This window comes from Pezoporus flaviventris, unplaced genomic scaffold (genome assembly GCF_033815535.1).
Source record: "Pezoporus flaviventris isolate CSIRO_AGI_PZ_B2104156 unplaced genomic scaffold, CSIRO_AGI_Pfla_v1 ptg000290l, whole genome shotgun sequence".
Taxonomy (NCBI): Eukaryota; Metazoa; Chordata; class Aves; order Psittaciformes; family Psittacidae; genus Pezoporus; species Pezoporus flaviventris.
The window spans coordinates 366,100-379,139 of record NW_026892837.1 but is presented as its reverse complement, the minus strand read 5'-3'; positions in this window follow the sequence as shown (position 1 = coordinate 379,139).

The window sequence follows — 13,040 nt, the reverse complement described above, 5'->3', positions numbered from 1 at the left end:
GAGCAGCCTCTGGACTGATTCTATACAAATCTTTTCCTGTATGAAAGTGAGCAGTGAAAGCAACGATGGAGGCACCAATGTAAAGGGGATTGTGTGCTGAACAGGTCCAGCACCAGCTTTCAATCCTGGCTCTTCTGCTGTGGGAGCAGAGGCCAAACGTTCGTGCTGTACTCACTGTGCTGCTGGGCAGCTGAGAGAGACCACCTGAGAATTTGGTTTCAAATGGACTTTTAGGTATGAAACCGAGGAGAGACTGCAATGATGGTGTCACCGTAGCAAAGCTGTTTGTGTGCTGAAGAGGCCCAGCACACGCTTTCCCTGCTGGTCCTTCTGCCGTGTGAGCAGATGCCACTGTTCATTCTGTGCAGTGTTGCTGCCAGCCGAGAGCAGGCTCTGGACTGATTCTATAGAAATGCTTTTCCTGTATGAAGGTGAGCAGTGAAAGCAACGATGGAGGCACCAATGTAAAGGTGATTGTGTGCTGAACAGGTCCAGCACCAGCTTTCAATCCTGGCTCTTCTGCTGTGGGAGCAGAGGCCAAACGTTCGTGCTGTACTCACTGTGCTGCTGGGCAGCTGAGAGAGACCACCTGAGAATTTGGATTCAAATGGACTTTTAGGTATGAAACCGAGGAGAGACTGCAATGATGGTGTCACCGTAGTAAAGCTGACTGTGTGCTGAAGAGGCCCAGCACACGCTTTCCCTGCTGGTCCTTCTGCCGTGAAAGCAGATGCCACTGTTCATTCTGTGCTGACTGTCAGGCTGCGCAGCAGAGAGCAGGCTCTGGACTGATTCCATTCAAATGCTTTTCCTGTATGAATGTGAGCAGTGAAAGCAACGATGGAGGCACCAATGTAAAGGTGATTGTGTGCTGAACAGGTCCATCACCAGCTTTCAATCCTGGCTCTTCTGCTGTGGGAGCAGAGGCCAAACGGTCGTGCTGTACTCACTGTGCTGCTGGGCAGCTGAGAGAGACCACCTGAGAATTTGGATTCTAATGGACTTTTAGGTATGAAACCGAGGAGAGACTGCAATGATGGTGACACCGTTGCAAAGCTGCTTGTGTGCTGAAGAGGCCCAGCACTAGCTTTCCCTGCTGGTCCTTCTGCCGTGGGAGCAGATGCCACTGTTCATTCTGTGCTGACTGTGTTGCTGCGCAGCAGAGAGCAAGCTCTGGACTGATTCCATTCAAATGCTTTTCCTGTATGAATGTGAGCAGTGAAAGCAACGATGGAGGCACCAATGTAAAGGTGATTGTGTGCTGAACAGGTCCAGCACCAGCTTTCACTCCTGGCTCTTCTGCTGTGGGAGCAGAGGCCAAACGTTCGTGCTGTACTCACTGTGCTGCTGGTCAGCTGAGAGTGACCACCTGAGACTTTGGATTCAAATGGACTTTTAGGTATGAAACCGAGGAGAGACTGCAATGATGGTGACACCGTTGCAAAGCTGCTTGTGTGCTGAACAGGCCCAGCACTATCTTTCCCTGCTGGTCCTTCTGCCGTGGGAGCAGATGCCACTGTTCATTCTGTGCTGACTGTGTTGCTGCGCAGCAGAGAGCAGGCTCTGGACTGATTCCATTGAAATGCTTTTCCTGTATGAATGTGAGCAGTGAAAGCAACGATGGAGGCACCAATGTAAAGGTGGTTGTGTGCGGAAAAGGTGCACCACCAGCTTTCAATCCTTCCTCTTCTGCTGTGGGAGCAGATGCCCCTGTTCTTTCTGTGCTGACTGTGTTACTGCCAGCAGAGAGCAGCCTCTGGACTGATACCATTCAAATTCTTTTTCCTGTATGAAAGTTAGCAGTGAAAGCAACGATGGTGGCACCAATGTAAAGGTGATTGTGTGCTGAACAGGCCCACCGCCAGCTTTAACTCCTGGCTCTTCTGCGGTGGGAGCAGAGGCCAAACGTTCGTGCTGTACTCACTGTGCTGCTGGGCAGCTGAGAGACACCACCTGAGAATTTGGATTCAAATGGACTTTTAGGTATGAAACCGAGGAGAGACTGCGATGATGGCGACACCGTTGCAAAGCTGCTTGTGTGCTGAAGAGGCCCAGCACACGCTTTCCCTGCTGGTCCTTCTGCCGTGTGAGCAGTAGCCACTGTTCATTCTGTGCAGTGTTGCTGCCAGCCGAGACCAGGCTCTGGACTGATTCCATTCAAATGCTTTTCCTGTATGAATGTGAGCAGTGAAAGCAACGATGGAGGCACCAATGTAAAGGGGATTGTGTGATGAACAGGTCCAGCACCAGCTTTCAATCCTGGCTCTTCTTCTGAGGGAGCAGAGGCAAAACGTTCGTGCTGTACTCACTGTGCTGCTGGGCAGCTGAGAGAGACGACCTGAGAATTTGGATTCAAATGGACTTTTAGGTATGAAACCCAGTAGAGACTGCAATGATGGTGACACCGTAGCAAAGCTGCTTGTGTGCTGAAGAGGCCCAGCACTAGCTTTCCCAGCTGGTCCTTCTGCCATGGGTGCAGATGCCACTGCTCATTCTGTGCTGACTGTGTTGGTGCCAGCAGAGAGCAGGCTCTGGACTGATTCCATTCAAATGCTTTTCCTGTATGAATGTGAGCAGTGAAAGCAACGATGGAGGCACCAATGTAAAGGTGATTGTGTGCTGAACAGGTCCAGCACCAGCTTTCAATCCTGGCTCTTCTGCTGTGGGAGCAGAGGCCAAACGTTCGTGCTGTACTCACTGTGCTGCTGTGCAGCTGAGAGGGACCACCTGAGAATTTGGATTCAAATGGACTTTTAGGTATGAAACAGGAGAGACTGCAATGATGGTGTCACCGTAGCAAAGCTGTTTGTGTGCTGAAGAGGCCCAGCACACGCTTTCCCTGCTGGTCCTTCTGCCGTGTGAGCAGATGCCACTGTTCATTCTGTGCAGTGTTGCTGCCAGCCAAGTGCAGGCTCTGGACTGATTCCATACAAATGCTTTTCCTGTATGAATGTGAGGAGTGAAAGCAACGATGGAGGCACCAATGTAAAGGTGATTGTGTGCTGAACAGGCCCAGCACCAGCTTTCAATCCTGGCTCTTCTGCGGTGGGAGCAGAGGCCAAACGTTCGTGCTGTACTCACTGTGCTGCTGGGCAGCTGAGAGAGACCACCTGAGAATTTGGATTCAAATGGACTTTTAGGTATGAAACCGAGGAGAGACTGCAATGATGGTGTCTCTGTAGCAAAGCTGACTGTGTGCTGAAGAGGCCCAGTACTAGCTTTCCCTGCTTGTCCTTCTGCCGTGGGAGCAGATGCCACTGTTCATTCTGTGCTGACTGTCTTGCTGCCAGCAGAGAGCAGCCTCCGGACTGATTCTATACAAATCTTTTCCTGTATGAAAGTGAGCAGTGAAAGCAACGATGGAGGCACCAATGTGAAGGAAATTGTGTGCTGAACAGGTCCCGCACCAGCTTTCAATCCTGGCTCTTCTGCTGTGGGAGCAGAGGCCAAACGTTCGTGCTGTACTCACTGTGCTGCTGGGCAGCTGAGAGACACCACCTGAGAATTTGGATTCAAATGGACTTTTAGGTATGAAACCGAGGAGAGACTGCGATGATGGCGACACCGTTGCAAAGCTGCTTGTGTGCTGAAGAGGCCCAGCACATGCTTTCCCTGCTGGTCCTTCTGCCGTGTGAGCAGATGCCACTGTTCATTCTGTGCAGTGTTGCTGCCAGCCGAGAGCAGGCTCTGGACTGATTCCATTCAAATGCTTTTCCTGTATGAATGTGAGCAGTGAAAGCAACGATGGAGGCACCAATGTAAAGGGGATTGTGTGATGAACAGGTCCAGCACCAGCTTTCAATCCTGGCTCTTCTGCTGTGGGAGCAGAGGCAAAACGTTCGTGCTGTACTCACTGTGCTGCTGGGCAGCTGAGAGAGACGACCTGAGAATTTGGATTCAAATGGACTTTTAGGTATGAAACCCAGTAGAGACTGCAATGATGGTGACACCGTAGCAAAGCTGCTTGTGTGCTGAAGAGGCCCAGCACTAGCTTTCCCAGCTGGTCCTTCTGCCATGGGTGCAGATGCCACTGCTCATTCTGTGCTGACTGTGTTGCTGCCAGCAGAGAGCAGGCTCTGGACTGATTCCATTCAAATGCTTTTCCTGTATGAATGTGAGCAGTGAAAGCAACGATGGAGGCACCAATGTAAAGGTGATTGTGTGCTGAACAGGTCCAGCACCAGCTTTCAATCCTGGCTCTTCTGCTGTGGGAGCAGAGGCCAAACGTTCGTGCTGTACTCACTGTGCTGCTGTGCAGCTGAGAGGGACCACCTGAGAATTTGGATTCAAATGGACTTTTAGGTATGAAACAGGAGAGACTGCAATGATGGTGTCACCGTAGCAAAGCTGTTTGTGTGCTGAAGAGGCCCAGCACACGCTTTCCCTGCTGGTCCTTCTGCCGTGTGAGCAGATGCCACTGTTCATTCTGTGCAGTGTTGCTGCCAGCCAAGAGCAGGCTCTGGACTGATTCCATACAAATGCTTTTCCTGTATGAATGTGAGGAGTGAAAGCAACGATGGAGGCACCAATGTAAAGGTGATTGTGTGCTGAACAGGCCCAGCACCAGCTTTCAATCCTGGCTCTTCTGCGGTGGGAGCAGAGGCCAAACGTTCGTGCTGTACTCACTGTGCTGCTGGGCAGCTGAGAGAGACCACCTGAGAATTTGGATTCAAATGGACTTTTAGGTATGAAACCGAGGAGAGACTGCAATGATGGTGTCTCTGTAGCAAAGCTGACTGTGTGCTGAAGAGGCCCAGTACTAGCTTTCCCTGCTTGTCCTTCTGCCGTGGGAGCAGATGCCACTGTTCATTCTGTGCTGACTGTCTTGCTGCCAGCAGAGAGCAGCCTCCGGACTGATTCTATACAAATCTTTTCCTGTATGAATGTGAGCAGTGAAAGCAACGATGGAGGCACCAATGTAAAGGTGATTGTGTGCTGAACAGGTCCAGCACCAGCTTTCAATCCTGGCTCTTCTGCTGTGGGAGCAGAGGCAAAACGTTCGTGCTGTACTCACTGTGCTGCTGGGCCGCTGAGAGGGACCACCTGAGAACTTGGATTCAAATGGACTTTTAGGTATGAAACGGAGGAGAGACTGCAATGATGGTGTCACCGTAGCAAAGCTGTTTGTGTGCTGAAGAGGCCCAGCACACGCTTTCCCTGCTGGTCCTTCTGCAGTGTGAGCAGATGCCACTGTTCATTCTGTGCAGTGTTGCTGCCAGCCGAGAGCAGGCTCTGGACTGATTCTATTCAAATGCTTTTCCGGTATGAATGTGAGCAGTGAAAGCAACGATGGAGGCACCAATGTAAAGGTGATTGTGTGCTGAACATGTCCAGTACCAGCTTTCAATCCTGGCTCTTCTGCTGTGGGAGCAGAGGCCAAACGTTCGTGCTGTACTCACTGTGCTGCTGGGCAGCTGAAAGAGACCACCTGAGAATTTGGATTCAAATGGACTTTTAGGTATGAAACCGAGGAGAGACTGCAATGATGGTGACACCGTTGCAAAGCTGCTTGTGTGCTGACGAGGCCCAGCACTAGCTTTCCCAGCTGGTCCTTCTGCCATGGGTGCAGATGCCACTGTTCATTCTGTGCTGACTGTGTTGCTGCCAGCAGAGAGCAGGCTCTGGACTGATTCCATTCAAATGCTTTTCCTGTATGAATGTGAGCAGTGAAAGCAACGATGGAGGCACCAATATAAAGGTGATTGTGTGCTGAACAGGTCCAGCACCAGCTTTCAATCCTGGCTCTTCTGCTGTGGGAGCAGAGGCCAAACGTTCGTGCTGTACTCACTGTGCTGCTGGGCAGCTGAGAGAGACCACCTGAGAATTTGGATTCAAATGGACTTTTAGGTATGAAACCGAGGAGAGACTGCAATGATGGTGACACCGTTGCAAAGCTGCTTGTGTGCTGACGAGGCCCAGCACTAGCTTTCCCAGCTGGTCCTTCTGCCATGGGTGCAGATGCCACTGTTCATTCTGTGCTGACTGTGTTGCTGCCAGCAGAGAGCAGGCTCTGGACTGATTCCATTCAAATGCTTTTCCTGTATGAATGTGAGCAGTGAAAGCAACGATGGAGGCACCAATATAAAGGTGATTGTGTGCTGAACAGGTCCCGCACCAGCTTTCAATCCTGGCTCTTCTGCTGTGGGAGCAGAGGCAAAACGTTCGTGCTGTACTCACTGTGCTGCTGGGCAGCTGAGAGGGACCACCTGAGAATTTGGATTCAAATGGACTTTTAGGTATCAAACGGAGGAGAGACTGCAATGATGGTGTCACCGTAGCAAAGCTGTTTGTGTGCTGAAGAGGCCCAGCACACGCTTTCCCTGCTGGTCCTTCTGCCGTGTGAGCAGATGCCACTGTTCATTCTGTGCAGTGTTGCTGCCAGCCGAGAGCAGGCTCTGGACTGATTCTATACAAATGCTTTTCCTGTATGAATGTGAGCAGTGAAAGCAACGATGGAGGCACCAATGTAAAGGTGATTGTGTGCTGAACAGCCCCAGCACCAGCTTTCAATCCTGGCTCTTCTGCGGTGGGAGCAGAGGCCAAACGTTCGTGCTGTACTCACTGTGCTGCTGGGCAGCTGAGAGAGACCACCTGAGAATTTGGATTCAAATGGACTTTTAGGTATGAAACCGAGGAGAGACTGAAATGATGGTGTCTCTGTAGCAAAGCTGACTGTGTGCTGAAGAGGCCCAGCACTAGCTTTCCCTGCTGGTCCTTCTGCCGTGGGAGCAGATGCCACTGTTCATTCTGTGCAGTGTTGCTGCCAGCCAAGAGCAGGCTCTGGACTGATTCCATTCAAATGCTTTTCCTGTATGAATGTGAGCAGTGAAAGCAACGATGGAGGCACCAATATAAAGGTGATTGTGTGCTGAACAGGTCCAGCACCAGCTTTCAATCCTGGCTCTTCTGCTGTGGGAGCAGAGGCCAAACGTTCGTGCTGTACTCACTGTGCTGCTGGGCAGCTGAGAGAGACCACCTGAGAATTTGGATTCAAATGGACTTTTAGGTATGAAACGGAGGAGAGACTGCAATGATGGTGTCACCGTAGCAAAGCTGCTTGTGTGCTGAAGAGGCCCAGCACACGCTTTCCCTGCTGGTCCTTCTGCCATGGGTGCAGATGCCACTGTTCATTCTGTGCTGACTGTGTTGCTGCCAGCAGAGAGCAGGCTCTCGACTGATTCCATTCAAATGCTTTTTCTGTATAAAAGTGAGCAGTGAAAGCAACGATGTAATCACCAATGTAAAGGTGATTGTGTGCTGAACAGGTCCAGCACCAGCTTTCAATCCTGGCTCTTCTGCTGTGGGAGCAGATGCCGAACGTTCGTGCTGTACTCACTGTGCTGCTGGGCAGCTGAGACCACCTGAGAATTTGGATTCAAATGGACTTTTAGGTATGAAACCGAGGAGAGACTGCAATGATGGTGACACCGTTGCAAAGCTGCTTGTGTGCTGAAGAAGCCCAGCACTAGCTTTCCCTGCTGGTCCTTCTGCCGTGTGAGCAGATGCCACTGTTCATTCTGTGCTGACTGTGTTGCTGCGCAGCAGAGAGCAGGCTCTGGACTGATTCCATTCAAATGCTTTTCCTGTATGAAAGTGAGCAGTGAAAGCAACGATGGAGGCCCCAATGTAAAGGGGATTGTGTGCTGAACAGGTCCAGCACCAGCTTTCAATCCTTGCTCTTCTGCTGTGGGAGCAGAGGCCAAACGTTCGTGCTGTACTCACTGTGCTGCTGGGCAGCTGAGACCACCTGAGAATTTGGATTCAAATGGACTTTTAGGTATGAAACCGAGGAGAGACTGCAATGATGGTGACACCGTTGCAAAGCTGCTTGTGTGCTGAAGAGGCCCAGCACTAGCTTTCCCTGCTGGTCCTTCTGCCGTGTGAGCAGATGCCACTGTTCATTCTGTGCTGACTGTGTTGCTGCGCAGCAGAGAGCAGGCTCTGGACTGATTCCATTCAAAGCTTTTCCTGTATGTCCTGGGTTCAGCAGTAGCAGTCATGTTTTTTCCTTTGTGTTAACTGGTGCAGTGCTGTGTTTTGACTTCTAGTTTTGAGAACAGCGTTGGTGAAGCCGATGTTGTCGGTTGTTGCTAAGTGATGTTTACCCTGACCAAGGACTCTGTGAGGCTCATGCTCTGCCAGGGAAGAGGGGAGGCTGTGAGGAAGCAGAGGCGGGGCGCCTGACCCGGGCTAGCCGGGGAGGTATTCCATACCACAGCACGTCATGCCCGGGGTGGGGGGTAACTGGGAGTTACCCGGAAGGACAGGAGCTTCCGGGTGGAACTCGTTTTCTTGGCCGGTGGTATCGTATTCTCTTCCCTTGTTATTTTCCCTTATCATTGTTTTAGCTGATAGTAGCGGTGGTGATTTGTTGCTGGACTGTTCTTGTCTCAACCCGTAGGAGTTGCACTCTCTCGATCCTCCTCCCCGTTCCTCCGGGAGCGGGGAAGGGGAGAGCCCCGGTGCAAGGGGGGGGGGAGACGGACACGGGCCTTGATTGTTGTCAGCTCGGCACCACTCACTGGGAGTGAGTGAACAAGTTACCTGACTGGGTTTAAACCACGACAGTTCTTTTTGGCGCCCAACGTGGGGCACGAGGGGTTGAGATAAGAACAGATCTGACTGGATTGATAGTCACTCGTCACAATGCTGATTTATTGGCTCTCAAGGTTTTTCCTCTTGATCTCACAGTTTCAGTATACCATATCTTACGTCCATCCGGTATTGGCTGTATTAGTGTTTTTCAAGTGTGGGGCTTGGGCTAAGGTTTTTATCCCATTGTACTTTATGGTAATGACTTGTAATACAATAGAATCATTGATCATGAAACTGATCTGGCTTATGTTCCCAGTGTGGTCACCACCTTTATACTTTGGGAGGTATATGATGGAGGTGCTTAGCAATTACACATCTTTTTTCTCCTTCTCAGGTGCTCAACCTGTGAAGGAGACATCCTTTTACCCTCCTAGTCGTCCCCCCAGACCATTTACATTTGAGAGTTTTGAATTTTTTAAATGGCCTTTTAATGCTGTTGAGACTTGTTTGCTGATGGTGATGGGAATCACCATGCTAACACGCATACAGAGTGTGTTTTGCCCACTACTGATTTCAAGAGTTAAGCAGATTCAGGTTTGGGTCTTGTCTGGGGTCAAACGACGATGTAGGAGGACCGAGAGATTTTCCCAGAGGCTGGACAGCCATGAGTGGCAGGGTGTGTGGGATAGTATGGGCAAGTATCTAGGTCAGTGGGCCCCTCCAGTATTTTGGAATTTCACTACCGAACAACTGCAAAATCCAGAAGAATTAGTAAAACACTTAAATGAGGTGTGTGGTCATTCTGGCCATACCAGAGATGGACAAATCACGGCAACGTGCTGGGGCTTGGCCTATGCTTACAGGGCCTTGTTCAACACTATCCAGCACCTTCAAAAGGAAAAGAATGTCGGCGGATTTGAGGGCAAAGTGACAGTCGCTACTCCAACTTTGGCTGCAATGAACTGCGCAGCTACCCCAGTGGCAAGTACAGCAGCTGCTCAAACTTCAACTGCAACAGACAGCGCGGTTACCCCAGCTCCAAGCACGGTAGCTACACCACCCCCAGCAACAAGTACAGTCGCTACTCAAACCACAGTGATAATCACTGCAGCCAAACCAGAGGACCAATTCGTACCAATATCGGTTGCCCCTGTACGCAAGAGAACAAGCAAAAAGGAGGCAAAAAGGGTGAAGCGAGATGAAGAACCAATGAATTCACCACCCGGTCCAGAATCTGATCAGGAGTCATCCTCACATGACGAAGAAGAAGAAGAAGAGGTAACTTCTCGACCTCGGACCTCAACCGAGCTGCGGAATATGCGAAAAGATTTTACCCGTCAACCAGGGGAGCACATCATCACCCGGTTACTCCGATGCTGGGACAATGGGGCCGATGGTCACGAACTAGAAGGTACAGAAGCCAAGCAGCTGGGATCACTTGCTAGAGAAGGGGGAATTGACAAAGCAATTGCAAGAGAGAAAAAGTCCCTCAGCCTTTGGAGGAGGCTCTTGGCAGCTGTGAAAGAAAGGTTTCCGTACAAGGACGATGTTACGAGTCGTTCGGCCAAGTGGACTACTATAGACAAAGGCATCCAGTCTCTGAGGGAATCGGCCATCGTAGAGATGATCTATCACATCAAGCCGAATAACGGGGATACACCTATAGATCCAGATGAAGTTGAATGTACACGACCCATGTGGCGAAAACTTACACGGAATGCACCGTCATCATATGCCCATTCATTGGCAACAGTGACCTGGAATGACATAGTACCACTAACAGTGGATGAAATGGTTCATAAACTCCGAGAGTTCGAAGACAATCTCACTCCTTCCATCATCTCAGCTGTGAAAAAACTGTCCCAGGACCTCGACAAATTGAGGGACGATGTATCTGATTTATCCAGCTCCTCACGTGTACCAACACGCGTCTCAGCTATTAACAAAAGACGTCCTATTGTTCAAGAGAGGAGATACAGAAGGTATACGCCACGGGGTACCCTATGGTTTTACCTGCTGGATCACGGAGAAGACATGACAAAGTGGGATGGAAAACCTACTTCAGCTTTGGAGGAACGGGTGAGTGAACTGAAGAGGGGAGCAAGGGCCAAGACTGATCGTCCCATGAGAGCTACGGCTTCAGTCTCTGGTGAGCAGTTTCCCAGATGGAGTGGAAGAGCTGATTTTACTCCAGCTCCTGTGATAACGAAGAATAATCCCTTTCAACACGACTTAAGTGTCCAATGCTGTGACGACCATTAGAGGGGCCCTGCCTCCAGCCAGGTGGAGGTAGGGGACAATCGGATTTACTGGACTGTGTGGATCAGATGGCCTGGCACATCAGTCCCACAGAAGTATAAGGCTCTAGTAGATACCGGTGCACAGTGTACCCTGATGCCATCAAGCTGTCAAGGGGTGGAACCCATCTATATTTCTGGAGTAACAGGAGGATCCCAAGAGTTGACTGTGCTGGAGGCTGAAATCAGCCTGACTGGGAGGGAGTGGCAAAAGCACCCTATTGTGACTGGTCCAGAGGCTCCATGCATCCTCGGCATAGACTACCTCAAGAGAGGGTACTTCAAAGACCCAAAAGGGTACCGGTGGGCTTTTGGTATTGCTGCTTTGGAGACTGAGGAAATTGAGCAGCTGTCCACCTTGCCTGGTCTCTCAGAAGATCCCTCTGCTGTGGGGTTGCTGAAAGTTGAAGAACAACAAGTGCCAATTGCGACCACAACAGTGCACCGGCGGCAATATCGCACCAACCGAGACTCCCTGATTCCCATCCATCAGCTGATCCGTAGACTGGAGAGTCAGGGGGTGATCAGCAGGACCCGCTCACCCTTCAATAGCCCCATATGGCCAGTGCGAAAGTCTAATGGAGAATGGAGACTAACAGTAGACTATCGTGGCCTGAATGAAGTCACACCACCATTGAGTGCTGCCGTACCGGACATGCTAGAACTTCAGTATGAACTAGAGTCAAAAGCAGCCAAGTGGTATGCCACGATTGATATTGCCAATGCATTTTTCTCCATTCCTTTGGCAGCAGAGTGCAGGCCACAGTTTGCTTTTACTTGGAGGGGTGTCCAGTTCACTTGGAACCGACTGCCCCAGGGGTGGAAACACAGCCCTACCATTTGCCATGGACTGATCCAGACTGCACTGGAACAGGGGCAAGCTCCAGAACACCTGCAATACATTGATGACATTATTGTGTGGGGCGATACAGCGGAAGAAGTCTTTGAGAAAGGGAGGAAAATAATCCAAATCCTGCTGAAAGCCGGTTTTGCCATAAAACGGAGTAAGGTCAAGGGACCTGCACAGGAGATTCAATTTTTGGGAATAAAATGGCAAGATGGACGTAGACAGATCCCCACAGATGTGATCAACAAGATAACAGCAATGTCTCCACCAACTAATAAGAAAGAAACGCAAGCTTTCTTGGGTGCAGTGGGGTTCTGGAGAATGCACATCCCAAATTACAGTTCGATTGTAAGCCCTCTCTATCATGTGACCCGGAAGAAGAATGATTTTAAATGGGGCCCTGAGCAGCAACAAGCCTTTGAGCAAATTAAACGCGAGATAGTTCATGCAGTAGCCCTTGGACCTGTCCGGACCGGGCCAGATGTAAAAAATGTGCTGTACACTGCAGCTGGGGAGAACGGTCCTACCTGGAGCCTCTGGCAGAAAGCTCCAGGGGAGACTCGAGGTCGACCCCTCGGCTTTTGGAGTCGGGGATACAAAGGATCTGAGGCCAGCTATACCCCAACTGAGAAAGAGATACTGGCAGCCTATGAAGGGGTTCGAGCTGCTTCGGAAGTGATTGGCACTGAAGCACAGCTCCTCCTGGCACCCCGGCTGCCCGTGCTGGGCTGGATGTTCAAAGGCAGGGTCTCCTCTACACATCATGCAACTGATGCTACATGGAGTAAATGGGCTGCACTAATTACACAACGAACTCGAATAGGAAATCCCAGTCGTCCAGGCATTCTAGAAGTCATCATGGACTGGCCAGAGGGCAAAGATTGCGGAATGTCACCAGAGGAGGAGGTGGTGCGTGCTGAAGAGGCCCCACCATATAATAAACTGTCAGAAAGTGAAAAGCAGTATGCCTTGTTTACTGATGGCTCTTGCCGTATTGTGGGAAAGCATCGGAGATGGAAGGCAGCTGTATGGAGTCCTGGACGACAAGTTGCAGAAACTGCTGAAGGAGAGGGTGAATCGAGTCAATTTGCCGAGGTGAAAGCCATCCAGCTGGCCCTGGACATTGCTGAACGAGAAAAGTGGCCAGTACTTTATCTCTATACTGACTCATGGATGGTGGCAAATGCCCTCTGGGGGTGGTTGAAGCAATGGAAGCAGAGCAACTGGCAACGCAGAGGTAAACCCGTCTGGGCTGCTGCACTGTGGAAAGATATTGCTGCCCGGGTGCAGAACCTGGTGGTGAAGGTACGTCATGTAGATGCCCATGTACCCAAGAGTCGGGCCACTGAGGAACACCAGAA